Genomic DNA, 16267 nt, shown 5'->3' with positions numbered 1-16267 from the left:
GATACCCCTTCCGCACTGTGTGTGGGTGGGTCCATTCTGATACCCCTTCCGCACTGTGTGTGGGTGGGAGCCGAGTTTCCAGGCAGTTCCAGGACTCACTGGAAAGGTAGGCTGGCCTGATTCCTCTGGAGGTCAGCAGAGAGGAGATACATACTCTGAACTTTTTGGAACTCTTGGGAAGGTAAAGCGGGTATTATCTTCAGCTGTGGCATCTATTCTGACACACTTACCCAGGGAGTCTACCTCCTCCGACCCCAGCCTTTACCCTGGGGTTTGGTGACATGCTCTAGGGAAGTGCCCACCCCCTCTGCCCCGTGGCTTCTCCAAGGGGCCTGGGGACATGGGGTTTGGTGACAGGCTCAAACCCTATGTGATGTGTGAAGGCAGAAGAACAACTGGAGTGTGGGATGGGGGAGGGGGCCATACATCCGACTGGATGCCTGATGCTTCTTCTGCGCAGGGAGAAAGTATTTATGTCCACATTCCAGTCATAGCTACGCCCTAAAACTTGTCTTTCAAGGTCACTGCTTGGGAGGGGACACCACAGCTGCATTTCCCAAAATCGCACTTACTTTTGGTGATCGTGACCAGGCGCAGGGTGGGGGGATGGGCAGAGGCCATCTGATCTGTAGGGATTCGCTGGAGACTCTAGACTGCACCTCAGAGCTGTGTGAACTGATAGGGCTCGAGAAAGGGAGAAAGGGATGGAAAATGAATTCACCTGATCTTGGAAGCTAAGCAGGGGCTGGCCTGGTTGGAAGGTGGATGGAGTAGAGGAGGCAAGGAACTGGGTAGGATGAGGCCCAGCTCTGCTCCATGGGAGTCAGGGTAAGGTCGAGCCCCACCTCTCAGCACAGCGCTACGTTCGCCATGATACCAGGATGCACAGGGATGCTTTTATTTATTCATAGTTTTCCATTTCCTACTGTGTTGAACTTCCGTATAACTCCACCTAATTCTATCTATCCACATCTCAGTTAGCAGACTGAGGAATGAGAAGGTCCACGCTAAGAAGCCCTGCAGCTGTAACCGAGGGGTTTGAGGGGAGAGGGTGCCCTGGGGTTATCCAGATCGGCTACTTGGATCCCTCGAGAAGGAGCAGGCTACTAAGAGAATTAGAGCCAATGGTTGGAGACCTGGCCTATGGATCTGGTTTGAATTACTGGGGGAGTGCCACAATCCAAAGGATGCAGTCATGTTAGATGCAGAGAGGGCACCAAACATATTCTTCCCTGAGCCTCTAGAAGGAACCAGCCCCACCCATACCTTGACCTTGGTTATCCTAGACAGGCTGACCTCAGACTCTGGCCTCAAACTGAAAGAGAATACATTTGTATTTTCAGCCACCAGGAGGGTAGAGATTTGTTTTAGTGGCGAGAACAAACCAACTGCCACATGAGCATTGGAGGACTACTAGCTTTTCCCATGACACTTCACATCCCAGTTCCCAGCCATCCTTTAGGACCCAGCCCTGCTTGCCTTTAACCCCTCCCCAACCAAACTCCAGGATCAGCCAGATCGAAATCCAGCATTTATCATATGCCTTAGGAGGCAGTGGGTTGAAAGGAATGGCTCCCAAGGTATTCATTAATTAGAAATAGAAGAGGGGACATCTCTTTCGACTGCAGGGGTCAAGCAAGATCCTTGCAAGGAGATGGGGATCAAACCTAGCTTGGAGAGACTTCTGTCTCTTGTTATCACCCATCCATGTAGATGTGGTTTCGGGTTTGGCAGACGTGGGTACTCCTAGATTGAAGCAGACAAGGCTCCTACCGGTGGAAAGACAGTGCTGTGAGGACAGTGGAGGAAGCTGTAGTTAACGGTTCCGTTAACGCTTTTGGTCCCTGTAACCAAAGATCTGACATAGAACAACTTGAAGGACTTAATTCTGCCTATGGTTTAAGAGAGCGGAGTGCATTCTGGAGAAGGCATGGCAGAACTCCTGGCTGCAGCATCATATGGCCAGGGCCTATCCCATGCTGGCAGATCCGAAGTAAACCAGGGAATGATAAACCAGGGAATGATGGAGTTTGCTGGCTGGGACCCAGCCTACTGGATGGTGCTGCCCACATTCCCGTGAGTTTTCCCTCCTCAGTTCAACCTCCCTGGAAGCAACTTCACAAATACACCTAAAGGTGTGTCTCCCGGTGGTTCTGAGGCCCATCAAGAACATGAGGAAGATGAACTAATACAGATGTGAAGAACACTCAGCTGCTTGGAGATAGTTATCTTCTCCCTGGACTCTTACATTCAGGGAACGCAAGAAACTGTACTTGGATCAAGCAGGCCTTAAAGGGACCACCATGTACCCATTGGAGCTCAGGAGCTAGCTGACACTGGACCTCACAAGGGAGGGGCTTCCCCCATGCTCAAGGGGCGGGCACTCACTCCAGTTTGGGAAGGGGACATGGACCAGATCAGACTTCAGAGAAAAGACTAGGCCCTTTGTAGGACAAACATAGATAAACCCAGAAGAGAGAGCAGGAAGGGGTTGGCACTATTGGACTCTCTGGCTTCAGTGCAGGCTGCCCTCAGTTTGGGCATATGGCTGTGGCTTCTCTTCCTCCAGTCCAGCCAGAGTCCACAGCCCTGAGCAATAGCTGGGATCCTGTAAACACACATCATTCATTTGCCTGCTTTAAGGGCATCTTGTAAGTCTTTCTTTGTGTATGTTTTCATCAAGAAGTAATCTTTGCAAGCACCAAAAAAAAATGTCCAATAACATTTTTCTACCTTGGCAAACATACTCCGCATATCAAAGGCTCAAATACACAATGTAGAAGCTCACAGGGCCAGGTGCTGGCAGTGGCTTTAGAGCAGCCTCGAGGAGCTGTCTGTGGGTCTTGTGGGCCTGTACAAATCTCACGTGGGTACCGAAACTGAGCTCCCGCTCCACTAGCAGAAGGGATTCCTCCTGCCATTTGCTCACTCTGCCTTTCTTCTGAATCTGCTTCTAAGAGCAGACACCGTGATGGGCAACAGGGGCACAAATAAAAGCCGGTCCGACTGCCCATACCCAAGGAATTAGCTGCATTGCACAGACCAAATGCCCTACATATAGGAACCCAGGCAAAGATTGCAGAAGCCTGAGGTGACTATCTCCATTTCACAGATGAGAAAACTGAGACCTAGAGACATTTAAGTGGCCTTTCTGTTGAAGCTTATCAGTGGCAGAGAAGATTTTCTTGAATGTCTCCTCCATGAGGCCAGTATGTCAAGGTCAAGGGCTGAGCACTGCCCATTACAGCACAGGCTGGGCACATAGCAGCCCTGGGGAAATTATTAGCAGAAGTATGGGAGCGACCAGAAGGGACCACAAGGACTGTCTCAGAACTTGACTTCTAGGCTGTGCAGCAAAGTCACTGGGTCCCACGTGTCACCTAGAATGGACGCACCCTTAGTTCCAGCCACTCTGGCTCATTTAAATGAGTCTTCTCTCTACACCTTTAAGTGTCTCATAAGGTAAAGGACAAAGGCACTGTAGATGGTGCCACCACTGTGAGCCACACATGATGCCCAAGGAGGAAGCTGGGTGGACCCAGCTCTGCTGGACCAGGTTGGGCACTCTTCATTGCTGGAGCTCCACTCACCTGCTCAGAGCCAGAAAACTCTAGCATGCCCTGCAGAAGCCAGTATAAGCTGGGTGCAGAGACAAAAGTGAGGTCCACTGTGTATGTCCGCAGTATGAGAACATGCATAGTGAGAGATGGCCTGGCCTCTGAACTCTCATACCCAGGCCTGCTCGCCAAGCATGTTGGCTCCAGGGACACCCTTCATATGCTCTGCAATCTTCTCAGAGTCCATACCAAGGGATACTGATGGCTTTAGGGTCCTGTCCATCAGGACTAGCCTCAATCTTTTTGTACATTCCTTAGTGAGCTTGGTTCTCCATGGTACACACAATCACAAGGCCTGGGGTGTCTGCATCTGTTTATGTATTGACTTTCTCCTGAATCAGAGTTGACACAGACTTTGTTTGATTTACAGCTCTATCTCTAGGACTCACATGACCTGCTCAGCACAGTCACTGATCAACAAGTGCATTTTAAGTAAATGGATGCACCCATCTCAGTATCTAAAGATGTGCAATAAATAGAAGCCACTCTCCTCCCAAATATTCACACGAACACACACACACACACACACACACACACAAACAAACACACAAACAAATGCTGCATAAGTCAGGGAATCCCACACAATGTCTGGACTCCTTCCATGATAAATTTCAGGCAACCAAGATCTGGCTTTCTCTAAATACAAGCAACTCCACACACGGAGACAAACCACCTGTGCTCTGTAAGTGATGGCCTTTGGCCTCCCCTCCCAGTGGGCCAAGGGTTTATTGGCAGCACAGCCTCTTCCATCACATGTAAGGACACTCTCAGTGTTCCTAGCGATGGTTCTGAGTATGCGAAGCTGGATTTGAGCTCTGACGACCTCTAGATAGGAAGGCTTTCAGCCTGCGCTCTTCACTTCCCCTGCTGCCACCTCTAAAGCCCCCAAGCCTGGCTAATGATGATATTTGACCTAACACACTCACCCCAGCAGATCCACAAATGCCACTGGAGATCAATTCTGACACCCAAACACACTGGGCACCAGGTTTTAAGTTAAAAGTTATATCCTCATGTATTTCATTTCTACGCTCGTTCAAAAGCAAGCAATTGTTGGCATTTCTGGGGCCTCTGGTGCTTAGCCATGGGACCAGGGCCACTGTCTTTTTGGAGAGGAATGCACTGATTCAATCTGCCCTGAATCTTGGGATTCATGGGGTTCAGGACTCTATTTGCCACACCAAGACCCAGGAAGGAGCTTGGCCAGTTCTGGGGCTGAGTGTGGAGTTGAGCACAGGGGCAGGAGATGACTCAAGGTATGGTAATGTTGACAAGGATCCAGACAGAGGTTGATGGCTCTCAAAGCAAGGACAGTCGGGGATGTGAAGCTTAAGGAAGAATGCCAAGGAGAGATGGGGAAGAAGGAAGGAAGGAAGGAAGGAAGGAGAGAGGGAGGGAGGGGAGGAGGAAGGGAGGGAGGGAAGAAAGGAAGGAAGGAAGGAGGAAGGGAGGGAGGAAGAAAGGAAGGAAGGAAGGAAGGGAGGGAGGGAGGGAGGAAAGGAAGGAAGAAAGGACAGAGGGAGGGAGGGAGGAAGGAAGGAAGAAAAGAAGGGAAGGAAGGAGGAAGGGAGGGAAGGGAAGGAGGGAGGGAAGGAAGAAGGAAGGGAGGGAGGGAAGAAAGGAAGTGAAGAAGAGAGGAAGAGAAGGAGGAAAGAAGGAAGGAAAGAAGGGAGGGAGGGAAGGAGAAAAGAAGGAAGGAAGGAAAGAAGGGAGGGATGGAGGGAGGGAAGGGAAGGGAAGGCGGGAGGAAAAAAGGAAGGGAGGGAGGGGATAGGAAGGATGGTGAGAGAGAAGATGAGTGGCATTGTATTCAGTAAGGCCTTGGCTGGAAGCTGGTACTGAAGATGGAATCCTTTGGTCAAAATGACTCTTGGGATACCCTGATGTAGGAGAATCTCGGGGCTCACCTGGGGATGCCTGGCTTGAGTGCACTTTAACTAAAAACTGCATCTTAGGGGTGTGGCCTCTTCACCTTGCTCCAACTTGGGTTTTGTGATCTTGTCAGAGTTGAGGCTCCTCTGCCTGCCTGGAACATCATCTCACTCAGGACATTCACAGTGTCTGTTCAGAAGAGGCCTGACCCAGTGCAGAAACAACAGAGGCAGGCAACATAGCCTGGGGCAGGAACTGAGGGAGCCTGGTCTCCTCTCTCCTAAATATGGGTCCCACTGGTCCAGCATCAGGCTGGGGGTTCCACTGTGGAGTCCTGCACTTGAGATGAGGGCTTTTGTTCTGCTGGAATGTAATGCCAGACAGCTTTGAATGCTCTTGTCCTTACTTATAAGGACACTAAAAATCCTTCAGTGACCTATGCATGGTTCTTGGCATGGTCCGTGAATGCATGGGGTCCTCTGAATGCATGTGTGCATGGCTCTTGGCAAGATCCATGCATCTATAGGTGGCCTGTGAATGGACTCTTAGCATGGTCCTATAGGGTCCGTGCATCTATAAGGTCCTCTGAATGCCCTTTTGTTTTAGATTTTCCTGGTACCTGTGTTCAGCAAACATGGCAGGTCGTAGGACATATGTGACAGTGCTGGAGAATCTGCAAGTGCCCAGAGCCGGAATGATGCAAAGATACACAAGAGTCAATCTTTCCTTTTGGGTCCCTTAAGTCCCCAGCCTTGTCTCTGGGATTCTTGAGTTCCAGTCTTACTGCTGAGCATCCTTAAGTCCCAGCCTCACCCTTCACCCCTCTTTAGTCCCAGCCTCCCTTCTGGGATCCATTGAGTCCCAGCTTTGTCCCTGAGTTCCGTTGAGTCCTCAGCCATTTCCCTGGGCCCCCTTGATTCTACCCTTAAGTCCCAGCTTCGCTCCTGTGATCCTAGTCTTTACTCTGGCACCATCTTCATTTCTTCTGAGGCGTCACCATCTTCATGGAGAGCAATAAGATGTCCTGCATGCTCATGATACACCAGGCATTGCATTGAAGGAACTCTGCAAGGGCACCTCATTAAGGCCACCCTCTCAACTTCAACAACCTTGAAAGTCAAGTCACCATCTCTGTCCTACAGAAGAGGATCCCATGCTCAGAGATTCAAGCTACTTGTCCAACACTACACAGCCAGGAAGTGGTAGGACTGTTTTCAAGAGCAGTCACACACCTGCCACGTCACAAATACACTTTGCTTTAGAAGCTCTTGTCTCTGCCTGTACTTCTGTCACCCTGGTACTAATCTGTTCTCTCCTCCCCTGCTGGCTTCCCCTGCCCTTTCTCAGTTCTTTGCTGGCTCCCTGCATGCCCACTCTGTGCCCAGATGGTGAGATGTAAGACTGGCTCTGCCAGGCAGGACTTAGGTCCTCTTCATCGCCTGGGTCTGCTCTTACTGTATCTGGTACAGGGTGCAGAACCAGCCAGTCTGCTCAGTGTTTTCCTCCCATGTGTACCATGGCACATTGGAGTTAATGGGACAGAGATAAAGGAGGCATTTCACTTGCAGCCATGAGAGTCTGGGCTACTGAGAAACAGACACTCCTGTCCCCTGATGCAGGTCACACACTATCCAGGGGAATTGCAAGCGCAGACCAGATAAGGCCTCAGTTCCAGCAGGTCATAGAAAGACTACAGATGTAGATCCAAGCTACATCCGGGCTGAGCAGAGACTCTTTCCAGTTCCGTGCAAGGCTTTGAGGCAGCTTGAGGAATCAGGTACTAAATGTACCCCAGGGATAGAAATAGGAAGAGGGCCAGAGGCATATATTAGCTTCACTGGGAAAGCATGAAAATGTGTATGTGCAGATGTGTAACTCTTACAAGCCTGTATATCTTAGTTGGCTGTGTGGCATATCTCAGACTTATGACACATGTGCTAAAAGGGACCCTGGAAACCATCTGCCAGGGTCCAAAGCCCAGTGCTGCCACGAACTAGTTGTACAGCTTTGGACAACTTCCTTCACCTCTCTGAGTTTTGGTTCAGAGCAATGCCTGGCATTCAGTAGTGGTTTCTAAAGGCTCCCACTCCTTGGAGTCTCTGATATTCCAGTGTCTGCTTGCGTCTGGGTATCGTGTCTCTTTCCAAACCTGCAAGCTTCTCACAGGCAGGTCGGCAGATGGAGTGTGTGACTCAGAGCCAGGAAGAACCATCACTATGGTCTCTTTACTAGCCATGAAAATGAAGATGTACAGCCAGGTCCCAGTATGATCTAGGGGGGTAGGACTCCTGGGAAGGACCTGGTTGGTCCTGAGATGAAGTCATAAAACTACCTTGGAAGTAAATCACAGAGGTAGAGGGTCACATTTGACATGGTTTGTCTTCAGAGATGATATCAGAGCAAACCCCTCTCTTAGAATAGGTAAACTGAGGCCTAGAGGCCACAGGATCTGCCCTTGCTGAGGCTTGGAGCTGGGTGAAGAGAAACTGAGGCAGACTACAGGGGGATACAGGGTCTTCCAACTTTCTGGATAGACAGGGAAAAGCTTGGGAGTGCATATCCAAACTGGCTAAGAAAGGACTGACCATAGGGCCTTGCACACAGTAGTTGCTCAATTCACAAGAGCTACTTTGTTTTTTTCTTACCTCTGTCCACTCAGCCATTGCCTTGGCTCCTTCATGCTTGTGTTCATGTATGAACATTTACTGCACACGAGATTCTAGACCATGGTGCTAAGCCTATGCTTTCTGGAAACTTCCAGAAAGCCCAATACATATACACAAAGATACCCTCATAAGCTCTCTTACTGGGGATGAAGACATGGAAGAGGATGGAGAAGTAGAATTTGGACTAGGCCCTCTGAGAAAGTGATACTGGAATTAAGGTCTGAAGGGAAGGGGGAAGAGCTTTTTAAGTCAGACTTTGGCATTTGCAAAGGCCATGTGGTAGAGGCAAAGCTCATTTATGAGCCAAAAGGTGAGAAGGCTGACCCAAATGGACAAAGGAAAGAAACGTCCTAGGAGATCATCCAGGAGTGTGGATAGGACATTGGGAGCTCAAGAGACAATCTCTGGGGACTCTGACAAACTTTGTTAGGTAAAGTAAGGAAGCAGGGACGTCTGATGTAGAAGAGGCCTGGGCCCAGTGCGTTCTGAGCATGTCATAGCCACAGGCCTGAGAGAGTGTTCACTTCTCTGCTCCAAACTTTCTGTAGCCTCTGCCTCAGAGTGCTGCAGCCCTGACTCCAGGCTGCCAGGCTCAGCACCAGATCTCTGCATCACCACCCACCTCTTTGTGAGCCTTATCCTCAGGAGTATATGGCCTTGGCTCCAGCCTCTCTCAGTCACCACCCACAGACATTTGCAGACAAGGTGCCCTCCTGTTCTGCTCCCCCTCTGGCTGCACAGGAAGCCCTCGAAGCTCTTGGTGGCCTCTTAGCTGCTGTCTGTAGTCACCGCTCCAGTCATCTGAGGGTACCATCCCCATTTGGGAACCAGGGAAGGCTTGCTCAAGACTGATTATCACTTCCACAGACACTTGTTACCTTTTCCCTCTGGTGCCTGTGTGGGGTGAGGGCCTGGGCTGCATGCTTTCACCTGCCTGGTCTCCTCCTCCTGCTGGTTTTCATTTGTTTGTCATATATTTCTGGCCAGAGCCAACCCTACACCTTAGGCTAGGTGCTGGGGGACACAATGAAGACCAGAGGGAGACAGATCCCAAACCTCCTAAAGTTGTCAACCTCATGAAAATGGACAAATGACCATTAAGTGATAACAGTACACTGTCACCATACATTGGAGCAGGGGTGATGGCAGATAGCTCTGTTGCTAAAGTGCTTGCCATGCAAGTGTGGGGATCTTAGTTCCTGACTCCAGTATCCACATAAAAAACTAGATGTATGTAGACCAGTAATCCTAGAGTTACTGAGCTGGAGACAGGTAGATGCCCAGAGCTTGCTGGAGAGCTAGTTTTGCCAAATCTGTGAGTTCTATGTTTGTGACATTAGATTACCTTTTCTCCAAAAAGAAAGTCATAGAGCAAAACACCTGACTCAGACCTTTGAGTTCCCCGCATATGTGTGCATGTATGGGAACACACACACAGACACTCACAGGCATAGACATAGACATGGACAGAGAGACAGAGAGGCAGACAGACAGACAGTCACGCATTATGTCTATAAATCGAAGGTAGCCATACAAAGATCCTGAGGAGGAGACTTAGACACAGTTGGTTTGGGGTGGAGACTGAGGACATCCCTCAGGCAGAAGGGGATCTGTGGGTGAGGCCTGGAAGGGTGGGGGGCTGTGATCAGCCAGCTGCAAAGGGAGAAACTTAGTGTGTGAGGGCAGAGAGGCCCAGGAGGGATAACTTGGTCAAGCTGACTGGGAATCTCGTTTAATGGGCTGTCAGGAACAACAGTGAACACAGCAAGGCAATTAATGTGGCATCCAGGTGAGAAAGGATGGAGCCCTGAGTTAGGGGCAGCAGGATGAGGGAGGAAGCAGGCTGGGAGGAGAGATAATGAGGAGACAGGCAGGACTGGAAGGCAGAAGCCACAGTTTCTGATTCAAGCAGAGGGTCTGTCCACTGAGCTGGGAGCTCAGAAAGCTCATCAGCATGGGAAGACCTGGAGAACAAGAAAGTTACCTCCTGCCATCAGCCTACACAGTGGCTCTGTGCCCCAGGCCTGGGCTCTGAAGCTAACCTCTGGATTCAAGCCTAGGCCTTCTACCTTGCAGCTGTTTGCCTTAGAGAAAGTTACTGAATCCTCCATTTTTTATTAACAAAATGTCAGAGGGGAGGGGATGTCTGTCCTGTAGCCTCTGATCCTCCAGTACCTAAAGTGAGCTCACTGCACCCACGACAAACCCAGCTTGGCACACAGAACCTTGCAGGGGCTTGCTGAAGTCCTGCTGAATGACTGAATGATGGTTGTACTGGGGAAGTGGATTCTGGGATGTCAGGTAGGACTTGGGGGCAGACGGAATAGGAAGGGCCTGAAGACATTCAGCCCGAGGACTGAGATGGCTCAGTCAGTAAAGTGCACTTGGATTGGAAAGACCAGGGCCAGCGGCACCCTAGAGCTCTCCAGCCAAGCCTCTTTAGTAAGTTCCAGGCCAAGTGAGAGATCCTGTCTCAGGGGGAAAGGGTGGGCAGCACCTGAGGAAAGACATCCGGGGTTGTCATCTGGACTACCACATGCATCAGAAACATGTGTTTGCACACACACACACACACACACACACACACACACACACACATTGCAGACAGTAACCACACAAATGACTCATGACTCAGTCTGGAGAGGCATTAAAACCTGGAAGGCTTCAAGAGAATGTGAGTCTAAGTCCTTTGGGAGCATGGGATAAAGTGAGGAACTGTGGGGCCTGGGACCCCAAGAAAAATGAACTGAAGGATGGACATGGCAGAGGTAGGAGGGTCCTTTGGAAGGTTCCCATAGCAGCCCAGGATCGGCCAGGAGCATCACCATGCACTGTGAAGCTGCTTCGCAGCTATCCTCAGGGTGAGGCCTGTTCAGATGTCTCCCCACCTAGCTCTGCCTGTCCCACTCCACCCCATTACCCAGAAGCACTGTTCCCACTTCAGGTGAAGAAGACCCCACTGGCTATGTAGAGTATGATGACAGGTTCTGAAGGTCATTTTCCAGACCTGGTCTGTGACCACGTAACCCCTCTTTGGGTGGGAAATTGGTCCTCACTGTGTCCACTGCCTTGGCCTTTCTCTTTCTGCAGCAGGGGACGAAAGGAGATTGCCATGACTAAGGCCAAAGTGAGCACATGTAAAGATGTGGGTCACAATTGCTGTTCCAAGTGGTCACCACCCCATGACCCCTTGACCCCAGATAGGGTATGTTGGGGCAAAAGCTCTCTGGTCAAGAGAGGAAGGGACCCTGAGGAGAGAGAACACTGTTGTGCATATGTTTCCAGTAGCAGAAGGAGCATTTCCATCTTAAGGACAGAGAGAGAAGTTCTATCCTATAATCAGGGCTGAGAAGAACAGTGGAGAAGTCAGGACTTCTTAGCTCCTGAGTCAGAAGGGAGCAGCGGGGTGGGACCTTCTCAACCCCACCACCCCACCACCCCACCACCCCACCACCCCACCACCCAACCATGGTGCTCCTTCAGATGAAAGCCAGGATACTATGGCAGTGTTAAGTCCCCAGTGATCCGTAAGTAAGGATGCCAACATCCTTACTGTGGGTCGGTTCGCATGTCTGTATTTCTATGCAGCCTTAGTCCACACCAGAGCTTTGAGACAAGCAAGGATGTGATGTTGGAATTTTGGAGGACCAAGTCTTTGAGATAGAGTCTTGGGTGTCTCAGGTTCACCTCTAACTCTTCCTTTCTCAGGATGATCCTGGACTGATCTCCCTGCTTCATGCTGGGATCACAGATGCACACCACCATTTCCATGCTGCACTGGAACTGAACCCAGGGCTCCCCACACGCTTGGCAAGCGCCCTATCACCCAAGCCACATCCCTCGGCCTTAAGTTTTGTTGAAAGAAATAGACTTTCGAAAGAACTCATGAGCAGAAGCCCCATGCAAAAGGCAGATGACGCTAATAGAACAGTGCCGCAGACACACAAATGTGTTCCGTTTGCTTATTATAGAAACTGTCAGTAAAAACAAGACAGTTTGGACAAAGACAGGAGTCTGACGTGAGAGCCCTCACTGCTCTCGGAATCCATCATTTTCAAACCAAATACACACTGCAGCCAAATGCCAGGGCTGGAGATAGAGGGAAGGCTGCCTGGCAGCTCCGTTCAGATGGGACCAGCGGCTTGGCTGCCACTCTCTCCCCATGGGTACTCGGAGCTCTAGACAGCCTTCCTTCCCCACCCATACCACCCCTCCCTGGGCAGATAGCCTAGAGCCAGGCTTTCAGGGTTTGAGGGATGTGAGAGAGCGAGAGCGAAGCTGTGAACAATTGCTCTCACACACTGGAGTCCATAATGCCAGGGGTGCCAGTTAGTGTTTTGGCAGTGGGGGGGAGGACAGGAGGGACTGATTTGGGCCAGGCCTGAGGCAGCCTTAGCTCCTCTGAAGGGAGGGAAGCCTTGGCAGGCTGGGAGGAAGAGCCTCATATTGGGAAGGCATACTGGCTGACAGGTGGGGACATGCAAGAGGAAGAGCAAAAGACCCCAAAGAGGAAGAGCTCAGGATACTACTTGTTCACTGTGTGTCACTAGGTAAGTCATTTGTCCTCTCTGGACTTTGGACAGAAAAAAGGGATACTTTTATATTTCAGGAGAATCAACTAGGTGTGAAAGCACCCTCCCAGTGGATCAATGTCCTTGTGGTTTTCAAGATGGAGGCCAAGGTCCTCAGGCCTAGCTTAGTCCTGTTGGGACCAGTTTGCGCTCTCTTCCAATCTAGCAGTGTGCAGAGGGAGCCTGCATCCTTCATTTCACGGCACACACCACAGTCTAATCCTAGGCTCTAGGGAACACAAACACCATCAACTCTTCCCATGTGAGCTGCTCTCTGTCTCCCCCCTTGAGCACGCTACTTAGGCTGGAACTGTTTCATGACTAGGACCAACTGCACCATTGCCTAGAGTTCCACATGGGCAGAGGGATTCTTCCTTTGCCTTGGTACCTCCTTAATCCAACTCAAGGCCTAGCCCCAAACTGGCACCATCTAGTTTCTTTTTTAACTACTTCCGCCCACTCTTATCTCAGTCCCGGAAGCCTCTGTTCAGCTGCAGTGTCCGGACACAAGGCTCACACTCGGTGCACTCAGGCCACAGTCCTGTGGTCTTCCTCACCTCTCATTGCTGCGTTGGGTGTGCCCTCTGCAGGACTCTACCCTTTGAGACAAGGGAGACCAGACAGAACCACCCTAGCACAGCAGGAGTCCTCAAACCACCCCGTGAGGGACTGCCAATGTAGCATGCATGCTACCACAGAGGGCACTAAGGGCCAGAGAGGCCCCGTACTTTGTGATGAGGCAGTAAGCAGAGCCAGCCTTCATGTCTAGCTCTGTCTGCTCTTGGTGCTTTCCTCTGGACTGCCGGCCTATTCCTTAATCAGGCTTCTGTCACAGTGTCTGCCTCTGTCTGCAGTTTATTTGCTAACAGCCTTCCTTCCTGCAAGTCTGCACTTCTGGCTCCAGCCCCAACCCTCTCTGCTCTCTTGGCCAGGGCTCCGTCTAGCTCTCTTCTCCAAATGGGACACCTGGAGCATAACCCAGGACACTGAGCACGGTTAATAGACTCCTGTCGGTCTCTGTACAAAGCCTCCTCTGCCCTGGCCAGGTAGGGAACAGGCACCACCTGACTCTGATTTGCCACATAATAAGCTGGGGAAGAGCATCTCTCTCCTAAAATGCTCATGATCCGATAGCCGGGGATTCTCAGAACAGGGCATCCTGGGCAGGAGATTCTAGGGAAGGATTCCTGAGAGAGGAAGGATCTGTTTATAAAAGACAAAAACACCCATAGGGTCTATCTAGGCAAAGCAGTATCCCCCGTGGGGAAGAACTGTGAGCTTGTCTCCAAGGTCCCCTGTTCCCAGGCTTGAGGTATAAAGGAATTGATGCTGGTCGGAAGCACAGGTGTGATGAAGGCCCGGGAAAGCATTGAATGACTTCTGGCGTGGGGTGTCAGTCAAGTGCTCAGTAACGCAGAGGGCTTGGTCCACAAGGAAAACACCCTGGCCTGGTGGACTACGCAGACACAGGGTCCTCTGTTCAAGTCCTAAAGGTTCCACAATCTGATTCTATGGCTCTTGGCCATTCTCTCATCTGTAAAATGGATAATGATGCTGCTATTTTCTCAGGATTAAAAAAAAAAGATACTATAATTAGCATCTCTTCATTGGCCATTCAGCAATGACACACTTTATGTGTGTAATAGCACACGGAGTAGCATGTGTGCACCAAGTAATGTTTTCTTCATGATATACCACAGGTAAATGCATTACCCCTAACATTTTATAAATAAAACAGAAATAGAGGTGAGGTGGCTTGCCCAAGGTTACTCTGTTAAGAAAAAGTAATTTTGGGATTTGAACCTAAGGAACTGGGGGCACTAGAATCTAACATCTTAACGAATACACTGAAGCTTTGGAAAGGAGCCTAGAACAGAGAAAACATTCATTTAGATACCTCTCTAATGTAACTAATCTCCCCTCTGGTGTCCATTATAGTCTCTGCAGATGATCTCAAGGCCTGGCACCTAGCCTACACCGTTTTCATGGACAAAGGCCTTTAAGTACAACACAGTACTAGGCATTTCTACCTGGATCTCCTTACCTCTCCCATGTTCCCCAATGACCCCTTCCTCGTGTTCCCCATTCATTTAATCCTGTTCATCCTATGTCCTCTAGAGAAATGAGTGGCATCACTGCTCCCCCTTTGCTCAAGTCAGAAACCTAGGTCTCTACTCTCCTGGCAGTCCTCTGCTAACTGAATTCACATCTGCATCCCTTCTCACCTTGGCTGTTGCAGACATTTCCTAGAGTCAGCCTGACTTGTCCTATAACCCTGGGAAGAAGGCACCTAGCCTGGCAGCCAGACACTAGTACACTAGTACACTAAGGGCTGTTTGGAGGTACTTCCTTCCTGCAGAGCCACAACATCATGCCCCAGGTGCATGTAAATCTCCTCTTCCACCTGCATCCTTGGAAGCAGTAACTAGACCCATCTGTGCATTCATCTCTGTCTGCCCAGGGTCCAGTGGTATGCCAAGGACACTGAAGTATGCTCTGGATTGAAGAAATGAATGATGGAGTCAGCTCTTCTGAAGCCATTCCCAACCACCTGCAGCCAAGGTGCAGTGTGAGCAGTGGCCAGAGCATCAAGGACACAGGAGGGACTGTGACAGGGACTATTGACAGACCATCATGGGCTCGACAGGGGGGGTCCCACCCATAACAGTAAACCCTACAGAGAAGCCAAGCTGGACATGGAGAGTCTGGGGGTGAGCGGTTTTGCCTTAAATGCACATCTACAGAAAGTCGAGGCCGAGCCACATCCCAGTCTTCAAGTCTCTGCTCAGTGGCCATCTTCTCAGAAACCTCTCTCCCCATCTTAGACCAGCGTGCCTGGCTGCTGTTTCTAACCTTGTCTTAGTGCCTTTATTCTCACTGTTACATTTTTTGTTGTTCTGTTTTCCTCACCTCTCGACACCCCATCAGCCTGTCTGCTGCAGCTGCAGCCTCTGGAGACCACCATTCTGTGTGTCTAAGTTCAATCTTTTCCATCCCACACCTTAGCAAGAATGCATACTATCTGTCTTCCCATGCCCAGTTTATTTCACTTAATGCAGTGCCTTCCAGGTCCGTGTGTGCTACAGATGGGCAAGCACATGGCAACGTTTGCTTTTTCTGAGGACTAAATAGTAGTCTATTGTACATATAAACCTTTCTGTAAATTGTCTCCAGAATGTAGTTCTTGGTGTCCATGAGGGCAGGAACTCTTTCCCCACTTCCAGCTGAGGCTCAGCATTTGAATCCATGCCTAATGTGTGGCAGAAATTCAACAGTCTATGTTAGTTGCAAACAAAGACTGGAAAGGAGTAAAAGGGCTGACAAGAAGTTAGCCATGTTGCATCTTAGCCACAACCTGGCCCAGTAGTCGTTTCTATCAGTAGGACTGGAAAAATTGGATATCCTCTGGGGGTTGGGGGTAGGACTTGACTCTGTGACTCATAAAAATATGAACTCAAAATGTGTCTTAGGCTCAAATGTATGTATAAGATAAAATATGCAACGTCTAGAGGAAATAGGAGACTTTGCACACAGCTTTAGA

General features: G+C 50.1%; 1 protein-coding gene and 1 long non-coding RNA gene across 4 annotated transcripts in view; one reads left to right on the top strand and one right to left on the bottom strand.

Moving 5' to 3' along the window:
• The window catches only part of Csmd2 (CUB and Sushi multiple domains 2), a 582522-nt gene that overhangs the window by 397983 nt on the left and 168272 nt on the right, over positions 1-16267 (bottom strand). The window lies entirely within an intron of this gene.
• Positions 1-16267, top strand: part of LOC116096675 — a 36705-nt gene that overhangs the window by 1817 nt on the left and 18621 nt on the right. The window contains exon 2 of the long non-coding RNA XR_004121078.1: positions 683-828. This is a non-coding gene — a long non-coding RNA (uncharacterized LOC116096675). The remainder of the gene's footprint in view (positions 1-682; positions 829-16267) is intronic.

The sequence above is a fragment of the Mastomys coucha genome, unplaced genomic scaffold (genome assembly GCF_008632895.1).
Source record: "Mastomys coucha isolate ucsf_1 unplaced genomic scaffold, UCSF_Mcou_1 pScaffold18, whole genome shotgun sequence".
NCBI lineage: Eukaryota > Metazoa > Chordata > Mammalia > Rodentia > Muridae > Mastomys > Mastomys coucha.
Note: the sequence above shows the minus strand (reverse complement) of the source record. Positions and strands in the feature narration are given on the sequence as shown.